General features: G+C 37.1%; 1 long non-coding RNA gene across 5 annotated transcripts in view; it reads right to left on the bottom strand.

The window, feature by feature from the left end:
- LOC310893526 overlaps positions 1 to 21287 on the bottom strand; it is a 221826-nt gene that overhangs the window by 154479 nt on the left and 46060 nt on the right. For 4 of the 5 annotated variants that reach the window (XR_014579062.1, XR_014579063.1, XR_014579064.1 and 1 more), the window contains exon 1: positions 2893 to 3518. The exons of the other annotated variant lie outside the window; for it this stretch is intronic. This is a non-coding gene — a long non-coding RNA (uncharacterized lncRNA). Of the gene's footprint in view, positions 1 to 2892; positions 3519 to 21287 lie in introns of those variants that run through there. 5 annotated transcript variants of the gene reach the window in all.

Here is a 21287-nt window from a genome sequence, read left to right as displayed (position 1 = left end):
AAGAACGCAGTCCTTTTGGTTTACAGCAGGAATTTACATGTCCACATTTAATTCAAGTCTGCTTCTCTCATCACCTCAGGAGTATTTTCTCTTCAAATCAAACCATTCTTTTCCTGTTCCTTTTCATTTCTGAGGCAAAGAGTTTCTTATCTGCTCAACAAGCTACATTTCTTCATTTCTTACATTCTTTGTTTTAGGAGACAGCTTTGGGGCTTGTGGATAACCACTGCTTTGCTTTCTGGTGTCACATACCAGCCAGCATCTCTGGGATCTTTGAGATGGCAGATCAAGAAAGAGTGTCTGTTTTGGGCATCTGCCTGAGTGCTGAAAGTTGAATATAAATGAGTGCCTGAATGGTTCTCAGGTTGGAGAGACAAAATGAGTTACTGCAGAAGGAAAGAGGACAAAAAGAAGAGAATGCGAAGGAAAAAAAAAAAAAAGTTTGAATGCACTGAAAATAGGGAGATAGTGCAAGCCATAGAATAAAGGAGATTTTAAAAAGCAAAAAAAGCAGGGTTTGAATCGGAATTGTATTGCCAAGCTTCCAAATCTGTGCACACATAGGAATGCAGGCATAATATACGTGGGGTTCATAGAACCACCTATTTCCTGAGAAGCTCCCTGGCACTTTCTATTAAACACTCAGCCTCATATTGCTTTTAAATTTGTCAAACTTTAATGATTTCCTATATGGGTATGAAAAGGAATGATATATTGAAGAAAATCCAGCCACACCAGACCAGCTATTTGCATACATAAGGTAAAAGAACAATTTGTTTCACCACCATAAAAAATAATTTGGTAACCTTTCCTTTCTTGCAAAGACTCTGAAGCGGAGACTTAAAGTTCAGCATTATTGTTGACCATTTTGACAAGGATATGATTGCTGTTGCAACACCTGGACAAACATAGCCATGTCTCTGAAAAGTCTTTTTTTTTTTTTACCTACATTAATTTCTCCATTTCATCAGCCAAAATGTCTATAGATTTCAATCCCACAAAGCATCCTCGGACAGTGATACTTCCTAGAGATAAACTGTCTGCATATCCAGTAACCCCACAGAGCTCTTCTCCAACTTGATACTGGACTGCATTTTGCAAAGATAAATTAATTTTTATGCATCTTGCTAGTACTATCACAGTCACAACAATATGAAAGAAAAGACGCATATGAGGAAAACTTCTGCCAATGGGGTGAGGTGTGAATAAAGTATATTGAGTAAGGTATTGGATCACTGTCTGAATAAGTAGAAGGAAAACCAACATTAAAAATCGCAAGAAAGAAAAATGGAATTATAGGCAGTTTTAAATCATCATTTCATAAGTTAGTTTGTTTTGTTTTGTTTTGTTTGTCCTTACTAATCAGCTGTAAAATATTGCTTGGTACATCTAATATGTTTATACAAGAAAGTAAATGTAAATGTATATACAGAGTCAGTGCACATACAGGGGTACATGAGGGCACACACAGACATACCAATTAAAAGAATGATTGAGGGTGGTGCAATATAAGGATGCAGGATAAATTGCGCCTTCCTCATTTGTAATTGTGGTTCATCCTAACCATATGTTAAAGAACTATATAAGCCATTCAATTCAGTATGTGCTGAATAGGTCACATTCAGTTTGCAACATACTCTGTGTTTATGTGTTAACTTCACAGTCTGTCCAAAAGCATTTCCTTGGTTAGTGGAGCCCACCAAACTGACTCCAAAGCGATGGATGACAAGAAGTTGTCCTGTCACGACACGGCCAATACAGCATATTCACTCAGCTGCAGGATACGTTCAGAGGAACTCTCAAAGGCTTTAAGCTACAAGAAGTGATGATAAGTGTCTGTGGCTTGCTACAAAATACACGTGTTGTGGGTTTTGGTACTCATATTTGAATAATCTATTCGATATTACAGCCAACAGAAAGTCTTCCTAAGGAATCAAGTAGCACAGGGCTTGGCTGCTGAAGAGGTGTATTTAACCTTCTATGCAGTCAGGAAATTGAGATTGCCCTGGATCTCCTGCCCAGTGGCCTAAGGTTTTTTCACTTTTTGATTGTACTGGTCCACATTCTTTCAAGTCTCAGGCTTCTTCAGTTTCTGCTTCACCTGCTTTACCAGGGTAAACTTTTCTATCTGTGCTTTGCACTCCACGTGCGACTTTAATAGGCTGCTAAGCTTGAAGCTCCAGATGGAAAGAGCTCAGTGAAATCAATGGGAAATATCTGTGTGCACCAAAGGCCAGATTTTGATCCATTGTGTTCGAGCAGAATGATCCTCATTAACCTAACAGATAAAGGCAGCAATGAGCGGCGCTTCTGTAATATCCATGAAATCACTATTTCATGATACCAGTGAAAGCCCAGGGAGGAGGTTTCTCGGTTGCAATAATTAATAATTTACAAAAAGCTTTAACTAAGCAAGACATTGCCCACCTGGAAATAGGAATGAAAGGATATTAATGAAGCTGCAATGCAGATGGTCATGTTGAAGGTGATGAAGAATTTATTAGGGAGACAGCCATCAGAGGCTGTGTAGTATATGAAGCATAAAACTGCTATAACTAATGACAGCAAGTAGTTTAGGCAAGTAATGGACAGCACAGCTACAAAAGGGAACATGGAGATACATTATTTAGTAATAAAGTTCTCATAAAAATGTGAAATATGAAGTAGAAAGATTAATATGATTGCACAAGCCATCTTAAATATCCATATCCAACTTCTCCCCTTTAAAAGAAGTAGAGTGAATTTATGCCCACACAGCAACACGTAAGTCACAGCACTTATTTACATAGTTTATGCAAACTATTACAGATCTATGGGCTTAATTTATTGAAATAATGTTTGAAAGTGGTTTAATTTATTGCATTAACAATAGAGCAGATGCTATATTTCTACCTGCCAAGTGATCCAAGAAGTGTAGGTCAGGTTATCAATCATCATATCATACTCCAGAAGATCCAGGGACCTGCAGGTTAGCGGCTGCTCTGCTTTAATAATTTCAGTCTTCCCTGAGATTGAGTAATAATCTTTTCTTTACTTCTCCACTGTCGGAATTAATCTTTGAACAAAACCTCGGTGAAAGAGCTGGCTGCAGAAGACAACACAAATAATAAACATTGCTTGAGACGCTGTGTCTCTAGCATTTTGTATGCAACTGGAGCCAGAAAACATTTTTTATTAAACCATCTCTTATACGGCTTTCTTTTAGTAGAACCGAAGAAGTATTTTAGATTTTGCTAACATTGGCATGCGGAGGAGGTGAGTAGGGGGAAATTGCTGAGGATTCTGGGCTATTTTTAAAAGCTGTTTAAGCCTGATTTTCTCTCACCCATCTGAATTCATAATACATTAGGAAATGTGTCTTTAATGCATACATTGATCAAGCCACATAATTAGAGGAAGCCATTCTTTTTTTTTCCAGTTCTTTTTAAAATGTATGAATGCTTATCCCAGACTAAAACCACTCTACTTGAATGTGATTTTTTGGTCCAAAATAAAGTAGTGTTCTAGTGCAGATACTCTGTAACATAAGAAGGATTCCAAATTGCTGCACTTCAGTCCAAGGTATGAGTTTATCCTTCTCCCTGGATTAAAAGGAATAAATGATTCCAAAATATTCTTCACATTATCAAAAGGAGGGATTTTTGTGCATTTGCCCAAATTTATGCATAATACTTGTCTTAAGTGAAATTACACTAATGTGAGGTTGGTACTGAATAAAACTCGAAACTCTTAACTTTGACCTGATCATTCATCTAGAAGGCCAGTTATTTTCTCAGCCACTCCTTTACTTGATAAGGTTTTAATTATGTTATTTTCATGTCACAGAATTTTCTTATAAAGGGCTACTTTTGGAAATGGCATCAAGCACTGTGAAACACTGTTTGCATCTCTGGTTTCCTGAGACACTTTTGGGAAGAAGCAGATATTGCATTGACATATTTTTGCTAGAGAATGGTAAAAATATGGGATGTGATAAGATGCTCTGTCAGAGTTTCTCAGTCCTCCATTTCAATATGGAGAGTTAAAAATGGAGCTGTCTGCCAAGATTGAGGGTAAACCTTGTCTTCAGAGCACTCAATCACTGATACTAAACCAGCAATTAAGCAGTGAATACAGTATCTATATATGCATATAGATATCTAGATAAATAAATTTAGCTTCTCTGAGAATGTTGTTTTCCTGAAGGGTAAAGGTAGGAAGCTAATAATTGTAGCTTGCATTCAGAATCTTAAGCTTTGCCTAAAAATACAGATGATAGACTTTTGTAATGGTGGTTACAGAATGTATATATCTTAGTCTAAAGACTACCCCATGTGTGTTTGTTTTATAAAGAAAGGGAAAAGCTACACTGAAAGTCATTTGCATAACTCAGAGACATACTGAATGAAATGTAAAGGGCTATTTTGAAATGTCAGCAGTAGTATTACACCCACCAATTCTGGGTCATTTACTATTGAGAGACTTATAAAATCTTCCAATGGCTATTAGTATGAACAAATCTATAGCTTTTGTTGCTTTGGGGCACTTGTTTACAAGTCATAAAGCCTGCTATGAGGAATATTCCATTTTCTTTTTAAACTATTTATTTTCTTTCCTTCTTCCTCACTCTCTCATTCTCTTTCTTTCTTTTGGAGGGGTAAAAAGCTTAAAAAATTAACCAACAGGGTGGATAATTTTCTTTTTCCATAGCACACTGAATTATTCTGCTACCTGGATGTAGTTTGTCATATTTAGTGAAGGGGTTTTTTCAATCATAAATGAATAAAATAGTTCATTTAACCGTTACTGGAATTTTGCTCTTTCCCCTTGTGAGTGGTTTTGCTGGCCTTGTAATACTGTTTTGGCCAGTTGAAATCTCATGAGTTATGAGTGTTATTTCCTTACAATTGCACATATTTTCCATATTTCACACAAACCAATTATTTATCACACACATATACATGTGTTTCAAATTATTTTTAAATTAGTTCCTTCCTATTTTATACAGTTTTTAAATTACTCTCAATGTTTTGAATCTTAAAATAAATGATCTATTCAGCACTTATTAATGTTTTTCAAGATTTCATGGAATAGCTGCTGGTTTGTTTACAAAGAACACACTTTCTCACCCGTGCATCTTATCTTCATGCACCAAGGGATACTTGGGACTGCCTTCTCCCTTTCTCTCCTATGAATCATGCAAAGCCTGACCAGTATGGTAGAAATTGGGAATGCTTGAGGTTCAAGATATTCCTATCTTCATCATCCATTTCTGTTCTGCCAGATGGCAAAGGCTGAGCAGTTCCAAACGCCAGTACTGCAAACAGTGGGCATAAAAGAAAAATAATATATGGGTGACACCCTAAAGAGATATTTGTATATATATTTTACCTATTTAATATATTTTATATGTGATGTTTTAAACTATATTAATATCATATATATCTAAATGTTATATATTATTTCAATATATATTTGTAACTATCCATCTAGCATTTGCTGAACTCTATATACACCCACAACTTTGCTGCTTTTTTCTAAACTCTGTCTAATTGGTCACCAATAATAATTTGTCCTCAGTATCCCAGAGTAGGGTGTATCAGGGCTGTAAACAGCAGGTTTATTACCTTTTTTGTTTTGTGATGTGCCACTTCCACGGATTCTGACTAGTATTGCATTGAACCTTAGTGCTGTCACTCTGCATTGCAAATTTGTGCCTATTTTTCTTTCCACAATCATTCATGAGCCCTTCTGCAGTGTTATTTCTTTCCAGGTTTCACTGTCTCTGTGAATATTTGACTTTTGAATTATATTTCCCCTAGACAGATAAATGTTTTTTTTCCACATTGAATTTCATTCACTTGTTGTCTGTCCATATTTTAACCCTTCTAGCTCCATTTACAATTTCTTTTTTTTTCTCAGTTGTGACTGCAACACTTTCCAGTTTAGTACCATTGATGAATTGCATGAATAGACCTATTACCCCACTTCAAAATCAATATGAAGGATGTTAAATGAAGTAGAACTTAAAACTAATTCCTGTCTTCCTTCACTAAGCTCCTCCCTTTTCAGTCTACAGCAATCTATGTTTTTTCTTGCTTTATGGTTCTGCAGTCACATTTCAAGCTGTGAATTAATTTGGAGAATAACATTTCATGAGACATTATGCTAAAGGTTTAACTAGAATTCAAGCTCCCACTGATTTTCTTTCAGCCATTATTTTGCACGTGCTCACAGCAAAATATTATCATTTTTCTCTCTCAAGGTGTCATCTTCAAACCTCAGTGCTGCTCTAGATCTTCACGTTCTTGAAGATCAGGTTACACCTTTATGCTCTTGTTTCCCATAAGGAAAGTACTGCTTCAGTTGCAGACCACTTTCCTTGCGAGTGAAGGCAGTTACTCTGTCCTTCTCCGTGAGGCAGCTTTTCAAAGTGGCAGATAATGCGAAGATGCGGAAAATTATTTCTCCTTTTTTCAGTTTAACTGTCTGCCACTCTCTCCTCTGCCTGCTCATATAACTTGAATGAAGTCGGCTTGAGGAATAAGAAGGGACCTGCTCTCTGGGATGGCTGAGTGACCAAACTCCCAGTGAGGTTTTTTTCTCTCAACATTTTTCCACTACATTTCTGCAATACAGAGAGAATCTTCAGGAAATAATTGCCAAAATCACTGCTCTTTTTCCCTTTTGAACTCTGCTTTCTTTACAGTGTTTTGGTAGTTACCCAGATTTCCATGCCACATCATCGATAATTGCCTGTGGCAGAGTAAATGAATCTCCTAATTGCCTTACTACCTGTTGGCTTGAACAATTTGTAAGTGTTCCACTCTTTCAAGTACTCTTTTGTCTATTCTTTATCAATTTATGTTTGAAAACGTCATCGTTTGCTTGCTATATGAGCTTTAGTTTGTATGCTTCTTGCTTAACAAAGATCTTTCAAAGGACAACTATATTTCAATCATTTTTAACCATTACTAATGTCATCTTCTCTCCCTTTTTCTGAATGATATATTTTCTTTCAAGGATTTTTTCTTTCTCAGAATAATTTTAAAACCCTTTTCATTTCCTTAACTACTTTGGCATACAAGAAATGACACAGCTTAATTTTTATTGCCCAAATTTTCCTTCTACAAACTCTATTTTTATGATGTAATCTTCATAAATTTGGGTTTATTCATCTTTTTCCATTTTTGCATTCTGAAGAAAAAAAAAATGTTTCAGAACATTTGACAAATCTTTTGAAAAAAAAAAACCACCAGTATATCTATTTCTTCTTTGCAATCATCTTTCATAAATATAAATTATGTTGGTCCTTAATTAAAGTATGCTTAAAATAGGCTGCTCTTAAGGATGGCATGGTATCCTAATGGACATCATATCTCAGCCTATAGTGCTGCAGGTTGTGGTTGAACAATTCTTCCTTTTTACTTCATTACGTGGAAAACCACCACAGACAGGCCTGTTTATGTTTTAGTCATAAAAAATTCTTACTGAGAAAGAGAGAATTAGAAGGATGTAAAATGTAGATTAAAGATACGCAATTGTAATTCACTAATATTGCATCTATGCTGGCTTTACATTTTTGCTGTCCTTCCTGACTTTTAGTTATAAATTTAAAGGTATGTTATAATATTCCCTTTAAAAGAACCACTCTTCTAGATACCACTTAGTCCTATTAGTACTATAGATATATTCCATCATTTTTGTATTTCTTTTTGTGTTCCTTTTGATATTTTCTATATCCTCAGTGATATTTAAATATAATAATTCTCCTCTTAGTCAGTGTTTTCTATTTCCTAAATACTTCATCCTCTGTTTTATGCCAGTTACATGCTAGACCATACATAAGGTTGTAGGGTTGAAAGCAATGGATGAATTATAGAAACTTAAGAATAGAGCAATTTCATGAAGAAGATTCATCTCAGAATGGCTGGAGATAAGAAACAAGATAAAGGCAGTCTATGCTGCTTGTTATGTCTGTAAGGGACCCAAGACCAAGAAGGTGAATCGCATGTTAACAATAGGGAACTTACCTAGTCTTGCCCTTAACGTGGCAAACCACCTTAGCACTTAAGAGAAAGAAACAATCTTTTTTTTAAAAAAAAAAAGAAAGAAAGAAAGAAGAGGAAGAAGGATAAAATATGAGTAGAATAGCGAAGGTGTAATCTTGCTTTGCTTTTGGTATCAGATGTGGAATCTATGTGAGTTTCTAGGATGCTGAATTCTCTTTAATTATCACTGAAAGGTAGGCTAGCATTGAGAAGGTGGTGAAGGTTATCAGAGAAATACTGACAGTGCTTGGAGCAAAGGGATCTCAAAAAACTCCAAAGTTACCATGAAATTCTAAGAGCATTTTAGCTAAAATATCATCTAACAGGGAAACAAATAAACATACAAACAAACAAACAAACAAAAAATCTGACCTCTGGAAATACTCAGCACATAATTACAGCCATAATTACTGCCTAAACTGCGTAAGTGAGAGATAAGGCAAATGTTTAACATAAAGCCAACTTAAGAGTTGGAGCTGGTTTTAGAAACTGTATTGTCAAAAGGTCAGAAGATTTTAAGGAAAAAAAAAAAAGAAAACAGGAAGTTACATATCAGCCTTGAAAAAATAAAGCTCAAGGTAAATGGCATAAGCCTTTTCTTTGAATAGACAGTAGAGGTATTCACAGAATTGGTTCTTGTAAGGTCAGTCAATGTTGAAATATTGCACTTCCAGAAAATATGGGCAATCAATGTAAGGACACATGGAATTTTCTTTTAAAACATGAGATATATATATATAGTTGAAAAATCTAAATATTAAAAAATCCAGACATAATTTAAATAATTAAAAAGCAGTCTATCATAAGACATGCCATATTGGAAGGAAGGTGGCTGTCCATCAGAAGTGTATATAGATATAAAATATTTCAGGATGCATGCCATATATATGACTGTGATGTGTCCATCATAGTGCTCGCATGTTCTTAGCCAGCTTTACAAGGGATTTTAAAATGAGAAAGGATCATCAGTCATCTATTCTGATTTCCTGCATGACAAAGGAGTAGCATTTTCAAAGCGCATACATAATTTAGAAACATATAGACTGTGGGGTTCTCGTTAGATCCCCGACTCCTACTGATTCCACATTTGATAAATGACATTGAGTATCTTAAATCTCTAAGGTCCAGATCCTCAAAGGCACTTTGGAAGCTAATTCCCCCTACAATCAAAGAAAATCAAACGCCTAAATGTCTTTGAGGACCTGGGCCTAACCCATTTTTGAAAAATTTGCCCTTTATGTCTCTCTTGATAAAGATAGGTGCTGTTAGATGAGGGGCCATTTTCATTTTCCTTCATAAGGAGGTGATAATGCAGGCACTTGTCTTTAAGCATTCATCCAGGAAGTGGATGACTTGGAATCAGCCCTCTCCTCTGTCTGAGGATATTCTAATTACATCTTCTGCCTCCGAAGAGGATGCCCTATGCAGTACTCTCTGCTAAGCCGTATTCTACACTATTCAAGAGAGGGTGCATTATCCACTGTCTTTTGCACAGCTAGCATGCAAAAAGCAAATTCAAGATTCAGTGGGTCAGAAAGAGAAAACAAACAGAAATATGACACACACTTGGAGGACCCTGGTCCCTGCCTGAGTTAATTCCTCATCTATATTATTGATATATTATGGAAAATATAGCTGTGGATGTGGGAACAAGAGCTCTACCTGCTCCCACCTTCCAGGGAAGTGCCTTAGCCACTGGGCTGCTCTATGAAAGAGAACTAGGGCCAACACTAGCACCAGCACAGTCACAAGGACCTTCTCCTCTCCCTTTTTCACCTGTGCAAATCCTGCTCCTTTTCTGAAAGAGAGTTTGAACACACCTTCAGGAGAGGATGTCCATGAATTTCCAGTAGGAGGCCTGAGCAAGGCTCCTAAACCTTGAGGACGACTAAAAATGTACTCTTTCTTAGAGCATTCCTCACTGTCTGCTGTCAGCTGTTGCTAACTTCAGGTGTGTCTTTGCTAAATGAGTTGACTTGTTGATTCCCATTCTCAGGAACATTACCAACAGCCTCCACTGGGTGCCTAAGGACCAGGCTCCATTGTACAAGGAGGTATGTGGGCACTGCTGGCATTGCATCTAGCTTTTAAGACACCAAAATCCATTGTCAGATCCAGTTGTAAGGCACTAAATAACAGCTGCCCTTTCCAAAAGTGACCAGAAATGTGGGGTTAAGAATTCTCGGAAAAATCCTGAAATGAAGTTAAGCTAAATGACTGTCATTGTTGGAGTGCAGGTGACAACTTTTCAAAGGTACAAGAGCATCGACACAGTTTAAAAATCTCTTCCTACAACTGTCCCAAAAGCTAAATACACCTTGTTTAGCAGGCAATGCGTTCCTGTCTGTGATCAAGAGAAATGAGAAAAAAACGAACAAGCTGCAAAATGTTCTGATTATTAAAACCCTAGATGGGAAGCTCCTTTGCCATTTTCCTTCTGCCAGAAGAGCAGTAACATAGTCTGTTTAGAAAGATCAACAGTAGGCTTTAGGCAAGATATGTAAGGGGGCCACAGTAGGCCTGACCCTACAGTTATCCTATGATTTATAGTCTTCTTACAGCAATGTACTGTATTTGACACTGGCTAAGGGGTTAATCAGTTCTGAGCACTGGCTTGGTAATAGGGTCCTGCCCTCAGGGTCTATTCAATCAATCAGAGTTGTCCAATGCTGTAATGCCTCAGTTCTGTGTGTAGGCAGATGAGCGTGTTGTCTTTCAGCATCCTGGAGGTATACAGGCTTTGAGAAGCTTAGTCGAAATTCCACCTAGATCAGGGCTGTCAAGCTCATTCCACGGAGAGCACTGAGAATAAGAAGTGAGGTGACCATGTTGAAACAGGGGTCACCATCTTCTCTGAGGGCAGCCTGAAGCCTTGGACCTGCTGAGAATAGGAAGCTACAGCCATTTTGAAGGAGGAAAATGCTTGGCCACATCCTCTCTGGAAGGAGTTATTCTTCAGGCCTTGTTGGATAAGAAGTTTCACATTTTGAAGAATACAAAAGGAAAATTACTATTAAGTAGAATACATTTCTTCTCAAAAACAGTCAAAAATCCAGAAGGCATAAGCTCAGGAGGAACACAGATCTGGGTTATTTTGGTAGAGAGTAGGGGGACTTGAGATGATATTCATATGCATAAAGGGAGATTAGGTCAGAAGCTGGAAGGAACTAGCTTGGGTGTTTCTGTTGTTCTGTTGTACTATATGGCAACCAGCTTAAAAAAAAAAAAAATCATTTGCAATATATTGGTACAGTGCTTCTGTACAATTTTAACAGTTTCTAAAACAGATAAATTTCATTTAAAATAGGTGGAATTATCCCAGAAATTTGGGTTAAGATACATTCCAGAGATGTAAACTGCCTCTTTACCCACAAGAATTAGAAACCTAGAAAATCTACGTTTATCCTCAAGAAAACTTTCACTTACCTTCCAATGATAGAAAAAAGAAACTCAAGCAATTGAACTAATGAAGCCTAGTTTCCCCCCAAGTAGTGTGGTTTCTTTCTTAACCTCTTCCTCCTTTACATGCTGATAATCATGCCTGCCTCCCTCTGATATAGCCATTGGACAAGACAGCAATGCATCTTCATCTGCAGACTCACCCATCTGCTTATATGTCAAGCAGAACATGTAAGACCTCAGTTCTGTCTGCCTTACCTCTCTAAGGAGACATGGATTTTCACAGAACTTGTGGGGAATCTTGAATATAAGGGGAATTTCCAGCAATATCGGGTACTTGCAGTGCTAGAGGCCCTTCCATCAACTACCTCCTCCAGATGACCTCCCAGAATAGCTGGTACTCATAAACCGAGTACCCCCAAAACGCACACATGCTTATAAAACTGACTACACACAAAATGCAATGCATTGCAAGAGTGCATATGCCTTGTCAAAAACAGCCTGCCTACTGTGGAGAAGCAAGATGTTTCAGATGCAGTGGTGAAGGTAAGAGCTGCTATAAAGCATGGAGGGAAGGCACTTTACTAAAACCTTTTGTTAATAATCATTCCCAAAAATATCTGAAGAAAAATAATAGCTCTCTAAAGACAGCATTCTTTATTTACCCTAATTATAGTTCCGTATGAGATTACCCAGAAGCAGGTATCAGAGGAAAACTAAAGGAGCTTTCTGTGGTAATGGTACATATGTGTGAGGTCAAGAGTTTTTCAAAAAGCTTCTGAAATACTCTCTGAGCAGGGGAGGAGTGGAAATGTGATCCTTCTCTCTGGGTGGTAAATAGGAGGTGTAGGAAATTGTGTGTGTGCATATGGGGGAAGGGGAGGGGGGATAAATGTTTCTGTTTAGACCTCAGCACAGCTTTCAGCAGCCAGTATTTCAAAACATAAATGGGAACACATTTGACACAACTGAATATGCTCTTTTTTTTCCTTTTTTTTTTTCTTCAGTGACAAAAGATCACATCATTTACTTTGGCCGAAATAGTACTGATGATAGAAAAGCTAGCATCTTCAGATTGAGTGTGGTATTTACCATTGGTTTCAATGGAGCCAGGTAGAAAAGCCATTCTTACTAAAATTTTAAGTTAACGAAATAAACATGTGAGAATCATGTATGTTTCAGAGATGGATCAATGTCACTTTAAAAATTTAGACTTACACAAGTTGCATTTGCTTTTTTTCCTGAATAAACTCAAAACAATGCAATTATTATCTAGAAAGCCTCTGCATACGAATGACTGGACTGGATGCATTACTGATCTCTCGTGTTTTTTGTTGTTTTTTTTTTTATTTGCATGGGTATAACTCGTTCTTGGTGTTTGTTTGTTTGTTTGTTTGTTTTTGTCCTACTCAAGTTGCTCTTTCTACAGCAAGTTGCTTGTGTTAATAACATTCATTGACACTTACAAGACACTTAAGAGTTGTGGGTGTCCATGGATGGAGAAGTGATTGTTTTGCATATGTTGCCTTGCAACTTGCAATGTGAAGAGGGTAAATAACTTGCAATGTGAAGAGGGTAAAAAAATTACCTATTTTTGTCCACTATTGGTCATTTCTGGTGAAACTGCCAAACAAAATTTTAAATAGTATTAGATATGTCGGTAGGACTGACATTTTTTTGTTTGTTTGTTGTTTTTTGTTTGGGGAAGACAAGAGGGAGAAGGGAATTTCTTTCTATACATATATATATTATTTTATGTGAATTTTTTGACAATTTTAATGATTTTCTTCAGTTGCTGTTCACACTATTCACCACTGGAGGACAGGGGAGCTTAGTTAAATTTCCATAACCAGCAGAATTACTGGACACAACAGAGTCACATTAGATAATTAAGCAATATTTTGCAACATTTCTATTGTTTTAATATCTTTAAGGTGGATAATGTGTTAAATGCAATATGTGACCCTTGAAATTCTGAGGTCACTTCAATGGTTGGTTTCTATGAAGAGAGGTAAGAGAATAATAGCAATATACCAATGTAGTTGCTTCCGGTTTAAGCTCAAGATAACTCACTCACCGCTGAGAGACTGCAATTGCTTTTTGTGAATAAAATGGTCAAGGCATTATTAGCATCAAAATATTTCGGTCATTCTGTATGAGAAGAAATGACTGGGGGGGGGGGGGGGGGACACTAAATGAAAAAAACATGATTTCTGGACAATGCCATGCAGTTTTATTTAATGCTCAGAAAAAAAATTTGCAATATACATGACCAAATAGATATGTAATGGAGGTAGCATTTTTAACTTAGGATGCAGCATCTCTTTGACATCTCTTTCTTTGACATTGGCATTGTAATCAGCCACCAATGCTGCCATTTCAGCAGACAGTACAAAATTACCAGTCAAGAGAGAACAAAAGGAGGCAGTTGATCTTTTTATAATGCTTTTAAATAATGTTACAATTCACAAAATGAATGCTCATGTGGTGCATCATGTAGTACAGCTCAGTACTGTGAAGCTTCCTTAACAAATAAAATATTTTTAAGCTAACTGCTCTTGTTAGTGGTGTGATGGATAAACTGGCCATGGTCTGACTGCAATGACAAGTTCTGGAGAAAAACAAAGCTTTCTCCTTTATGTAGATCAGTTTGTGTTTGTTTTGGTTTTCATACCTATCTTTTCTGTGTAAATACTTGAAATCTAAAGCTGCAATGACCCTTTGTGTGTTTTTTTTCTGTCACAAAAACTCCGTTTAAAAAAAAAACATCTTTAACAGCTTCTTCTTCAACACACATCTGGGTATGAGAATATTGTGCATATGAATCTATGGTTTAATGAAAAACATTTATTACCAAAAGAAACATGATTCTGTAATGAAAAAGGTATTCCAGTACTTAAAAATTTTGTATCCAAAGATAAAATTTCCATGATTTTTTTTTTTGGGGGGGGGGGGAGTTTTAAAAATAGAAACTAATAATGACCTAAGATCTTCAAAAGCAACCAATAATTTGGAATACTTGATATTTTGTTGATTAAAATTACAATAATAAAGAGGGAACTGAATTTTAGAAAGTACCAAGAGCTCTCCCTGCTGTACACGGTGTGTTTTAATTGCAGCATGATAAGGTAACAGACACTATGATCCATGCGGAAGCCATTCCAATAGTTAAGACAATGTAAATAAGCTGCTGTTTTAGCTTTACGGTTAGTCATCACAGATGTCCTGAGTCATTGCAATAGTAGAAAATCTGTTAAGTGGAACTGGCCAAGAAATTCTGTCAAGTGCACTCTGGCCCGCAGTTAAAGTGAGAAGCAAAATTCAATAGTCTGTGTGAGCTTGACCTTGCAAACACTCTTAAATCAAAATCAAGAGATCAGTTTAACCCTAAATGACACATATCAGTCAGACCTCTGAGCGCTTCTCAAATACCTATAAGAACTTAAGCACTTCTTGCCCACATCGCAACACTTTGTTCTCCAGAAAAAGGCAGAAAACATAAAACCCACACACCATTCTGAACATCAAAAGGAGGGGAAAAGCCTTCCTGGCCACTGTTAGTAGCCCTGAAACATATGTTACAAAAACTGTATGAAATCCTCCTTCCATTCCTCTTGAAATAAAAACTAATTTAACACCCAAAGATTTCTGTAAGAGAAGGCGATGGTAGAGCAGTGGTTTGGGAGCAAGCCAGACTGCTCAGTCCTTGCAGGCTGGAGTCCAGATCCCCAAGCTGAGAGCATGCCGGGTCTCTCCTATGAGGCTGAGGGCTGCTCAATCAAGCTCCTCGGCAATGAAGTGTACAGCACCATTCACCTAACAGCATGCTAATATCTGAATTAATGGCAGCTGAAAGATCCTTCAGGCTCTGCTGGGGATGTTTAGCCCATCACCACTGATTATGATAGCACCTTGGACACTCAGTGCACAGACACTTATATGAAGGTACTTAAATGTAAGGGTTAATTTTGAGATTGCTTCCATCTCTAAATGGAAAGTTAGAAAGTAGTGTTTGTTTGTTTTTTCAAAGAAAATACACTGCTGACCCTAGACATATACTTTTAGAAATGCAAACAGAACTTGAAGTCACTGAGCTTGCAGTGTGTCCATTAAGATACTACAAATAATGAAGGACCAAGTGAAGAGGCACGTTGCATAAGTGGCACCCACATGGACAACTACTCCCAAAAGCACAGCACAGAAACTCCTCTCTTTACTTACCAAAAAATTATGCCAGTCTCTAGCTACGATGCAGATAAACCCAATCTATTGTACCTCTTGCATCATTTGGTAGACTTGGCAGTGCTAAGGTAATGGTTGGACTTGATGATCTTAGAGTTTTTTTCCAATCTAAATGATTCTATGATTTGTCTCTCAGATATGCCATACATTAAACTCAAATGTTGTATAAAGCCCTATGTTCCAAATTAGGCCTTTTAAATATCTTTCCCACAGGCTGGGAAATGGTGACTACATTATAGTCTGACAAGGAGCATAAGCCAGTGGCTGTAAAGGCTTGCACAATCCTGCATCCTGATATAGACTACCATAGTATGTCTCTGTGTCTAGATTTTGCCAGCCATACTTGAGAACACCCTAAGTATTTGTCTTTTTTCTTGAATATACATTTCTCACAGGCTGGGACCCACCAATGAAGCTGAGGAACAAAGCATCCAACTAGGACACAGGCTGTCAGCCAAAAAAGGGGCAAAGCATATGTATAAATTCAAGTAAATGTTTCACTGGATCTTTTTACTGCTTTAAGTTTTGCTTAAGAGCTTTGTTGGACTGAGTCCTCACTAAACTTACAATATCAAGTAGAAAAACAAAGCTACTCACAGCTACTCGAGAAGCTGAACAACCACAAGTGGGAAAGGCCAAAACCTAAGCATCAGCAGTTAGGAAGCTATTATTACCTTTAACACTGCTGGAAAAATTCATTCCAGACTGGTATCTGGATTCTTACTCACACAAGAATAATGATTACATTAAGTTTTCTTAATATTGTAGTCTTTGCATAAATGAAATGTAATGTTAAAATGTCACCTATCTGGAAAAAAAAATGACTTAGTGTATGTTAGAAAAGCATATTGACAGAATGATATTTCCTGCCTGAAATCAAAAAGAGATCTATGTTCCCATGGGAATTTTTAATATAACCATAAGAAAATAAATAGGCAATTGTAAGTTGGGGTGTGTGCAGGGGGGAACTTTTCAATAACTTTGTTATTATTTTATTATTTTTAGGTGAACTATTTTCAATGATAAAATCTTATTAAAAGAGGTGATTGGCAAGAAAAAATGAGTCATTAGTTTGTATATAAGGTAATTTCCAGTTTTTTGATTTTTTTTTTCTTTTTTTCACTTTCCAGAATTTCCAACACAATTGCATTTTTATTTGTTTAAGAGCTGGAATAGCTTTAAGAAGGCTAAAAATTGGGGCTGCTTACCATGAAGTAATCCCTGTTTTCCTGTAGGGATTGGATGGTTTCCTCTGAAGTCCAGAGAAAATTTCCTAACACTGCCTACTACCTAAGCTAGCTGTGTTTCAATTCTGAAGGTAATTAAATTTTCTACTAAATGTTCATATAAAATATGTTGTGTCCACAGAGCTCCAGAGCCCTCTAGTGCCTGTAATTCTGCTTCCTGTGTATCTCCTCAGGAATAATTCCATCACTTTTAGTGGCGTGAATCACCAGAGATTAATTCAGCTTGCTGGTGCAAACTCTTTATGCTGCTGCCTTCATATGAGTTGGTACCACGGTAAGAAAAGCCAATGTGAATCTGACAGGGAGGTGGTAAGGCTGGAACTGCTGGAGCTTTAGGGAGCTGTGTTGTCCTCTCATTAGTTCTCTTCTGGGTACAAGCTGTGCTAGCTGCCTTCTGCAGCTACACTGTCTGAGGAAGCAGCTTCTGTGCAACAAATTCTATGTAGAGATTGTTTACAGAAGGCTTTTCAAGACTGCACTGGAGGAGCAAACAATCTTCCTGGTCAAAAGCTCCTCTGTGGCACACATCCCATGCTTATGGAAACAAGATGGAAAGAGTCTTCATGGGAAGTATCGATCTTGCACTATTCAGAGACGCCTTCTCGAGTATTCAAACACATACACACATACTCCAACACAATTTTTCAATAAGCAGTTAAACAAGAGCATGCATTATGCTTTGGCAATAGGAAAACACAAATCTTGGATGCATATTTATAGCATTCACATCCTTAACAGAAAAATAATGTTAGGTTTTTAAGTTGGTTTTGGAGGAATTCGCTTATAAGGAAGGAACAGAAAACAAAACTGTAGTTAGCATCTACGCACTACTAAAGCTACCTTCTTGGTGTAAGTCTCTGTACTCAGACATTTATAACTTGGAGAAGTTCCAGTCATTTGGACTTAATTTCACAGCTCAGATTCAAGCTAGCATTTCTTAGAGAAGTAGGAACAAAAGATATCAACCATTTCTGATCACAAGGTGAGGGGAATTATACTATTTTATCAGCTATGCCAAGCCTGTTGGAATTGGGGCTAAGCATACAGACTCTTATGGGGACTCTCAAGATGCTTCATATGCCACATCCCTTCTCTCCCACGTTATATTACTCAAACAAAATTAAAGCTGTTGTTGTTGTTGTAGTTTTAATTTATTTATTGTTATGTGACCACAGCACATTTTGTAGAGAGACAGAAGAGAGGAGGGTTACACTTCAGATCTTATGACCAGATGTTGTTCGTGTATTTCACACGATATAGCTAGTCCCAAGACATAAGAGGGAATACTTGCATTTTGGTTATGTGTAAATATACATCAGGAAGAGTGGAAGAGTTTTGGAATGCTTGAATAAAAGGAGATGGATTGTTCTCATGAATTATAGTTAACCACCAGAAAGCAGGGCATTCTTGGGATAGGACATTCATAATTTAACTATTGCAAAAGCTGGAAGAAGAGTAAACTAAGAAGAAACAAAGGGGGGTCATTGAATGGTGTTTTGGAGACTTGACTTCTAACTTTGAAATCCACTGAAAAATTACTGTTCACATCAGGCTTTGCCCCATTCTTGGCAATAAAGAGAAAGAAGCCTTGTGCTCCCAATGTAAAGGAGTCAATCCAAACACACAGGAAAGAGAGAAGGAGGAGAAGTGGCTAGGATAAATTAGAACAGATTCTGGAGGATGAAGGACAGACTGATGTTTGAGGATAGTCAGCCATGGGAGTCAGAAAACAGGAGTAATACTGGGTCAGGTTTCAAAAGATAGACCTGGGAAAGGACTCTGGGACTGTCTGAGCTGGTTTACAGGCTTATAATGGAAATGGAAAAATAAAAGCAAGAAAGAATCAGGTCAAAGGAAAACAGAGAACTGGATATTGGAATGAACTAGAATTGATTTATCATGGAGACTGGGAAAAAATGGACAAGGAGACAGAGATGGATATGAAAACCTGCGTAGTAGAGACTACAACCTAAGAAACTGTCTGCTATCTCTGCCTGTACCAGAGTCCCTACACGTACAAGGTACAAATAATGAGCAGAAAATTAGAGACTTTGAACCATACATTAAGCCAAATGATGAAAATACTTTTCCATTATTCTAGAAGCATGATTTAGAGTGTTGTTCGCCACAGCAGTGAAAAAACTACAAAAGTCTTTTGACATCATAATGCTCGGTGCTACAGTACTTAAAAGTTATATACTTGGCATACTCAAACAAGGAATTCACAAAGCTGAGTCAAACATCCAACTGTGTCTTACATTGCCTAGAAGAAAAATTGCATCTCTGGACTGGGATTCAAAGCAAGCAGTATGTGGAACATGAAGACGCATGATCCCTCTCTGTCAGACAGCTTCAGTGTGCCTAAAGTGTCTTGCTTGGATTTAAACACCTGTTTCATGGCCACAGCTCCGTGTTCCAGGTGCCAAGTGCCTGAAATCACTTCCTGCACTTAGATACCGGTTTGCTCCCAGGGTAGTTTAAGTATTTGGCCTTAGGAAAACATTAGAAATAAAAGAAACTGCAGGACTAGAACCCATATGACACTTGCTGGCCAAATGCCTGAACAACTATTTACAGGGCCAGGCTCCTTACTATCTGTTCTGATGAGATTTCTCTTTCTGGCTCTAATACATCTCAGTGTTAATAGAAGGAGAAGCTCAGTCTTGGTCAGATCACTCCAGGGAGTGTTGGTACAGATGCCCTCCTATAATACAAAAGCTGGAAGTAAAAATCGTCTTACAGTGAGGAGCTAGACCAAAGAGGTCCTTTGGCAAACAACTGAATTACTAGGCCATCAGGCAAATGTGGTCGGCAGCATCTACTTCCCCCTGCACCCATGCAGTCAGAAGATACGACCTCAGTGAGTCTAACTAGCTGCTCATCTCCAGTGTCTGACATATGTTTCTGCCTCAGAATGCATATATTTAAGTATCTCATACACCCCAGAATACTGAATAAAGTTTTCCTGAACTTAAATTATCAATTTCAGCTGCAAAGTTACCTGTTTAAATTGATTCTGTTGATCTGACTCAACCTCTGGAAAAAAAAATATATGACCACATCATTAAGTGCATTGTCCTACCTACATTTTGTATGACAAAAAGTTGCATATGCAGCCTTAACCGCATTTTTGACTTTTGAATACTTGTGTCTTCTATTGCAAAAGAGAAATATAATGTAATGCAGTAGGCTAGATAGCTGAAAACGTAGCAGCAGTCTATTTAAATGACATTAATATCAAAGAGATATAGGAATAACTTTATACAGTACCTGTGCAATGAGGACTAATAGAATGAAATAAAGAAAAGAGAAAATTTGGAGAAAAAGCACCCTGAGCATTAAAACTATTAGATTGCTGAATAATTTACCAATTTCCCATAGGTGTTTCACTGCATTTTTATAAAAATTCCAGTCAAATGCAAATGATCTAGAATCACAGAATATCCCGAGTTGGAAGGGACCCATAAGGATCACTGAGTCCAACTCCTGGACTCAATCTGTACCAAATGTTCCTGAATTAAAGAGAAAGCAATACTATTTCTTTTCCAGTTAGGCATCTACTTTCTGTTCTGGTGGTTTAAATAATAATGAGGGCTAATTTCTTAATTTATTTACAGTGACACAAATCTGTAGGACTTTAGAAGAGGCAGAATCCAATTTTGCAAGGTGCTGAGATCCTTCTCTCCAGCTCTAAGTATGTACACATAGATTAAAAAACAGATTTTTTTTTCTTTTTTTGTTCTTCACCATATTTATGATTACAGTTCAAAGTCAGTCCAGTACACAACTGTGTAATAGTAATACTAATTTCTTGGCTTAGTAATAGCAAAAATTACATGGAAATGTAACATGAAGATCAAACCAAGACCGTCTCTCTGCTGGAGATACTATTTAACTAGAAGATACCGTGATTCATACAGTTTTCTACAAATAAGAAAGAAGTTGCTAAGTAAATAAATGCAAAAATAGAATCAGTGACATTCAGGGCTATACATAGTTTCAGAAAGTTCAGCTGGATCTAGATAACTGCTGAAAATTGTGGTGAACAAGTCTCCACCGAAGACCAGCTTCATTCAGATCATTTTTTCCAATAAAAATATTAATCAACAACCACTCCCATTGTGGCTAAATATTTGTCAAAATTTGGGGGGTTGTTGATTGCATATCCCATCAGATTCAGATCTCAGCTGAAAAGCGTATTTCCTGTGCATCCAGGTATTATTTGAGATAAAGCATTTTTACATTAAAGGAATATTTATTTTTTTTTTTAGGGAAGCAAAGGAATTATTGATTCTTCTCCATAGTTACTTTATTTTAAAAAAGCGTGGCATGTGGTAGTCAAAGTCTTGGTGTAGAACCAAGGTATACT

Source organism: Anser anser (genome assembly GCF_964211835.1).
Source record: "Anser anser genome assembly, chromosome: 2".
NCBI lineage: Eukaryota > Metazoa > Chordata > Aves > Anseriformes > Anatidae > Anser > Anser anser.
Note: the sequence above shows the minus strand (reverse complement) of the source record. Positions and strands in the feature narration are given on the sequence as shown.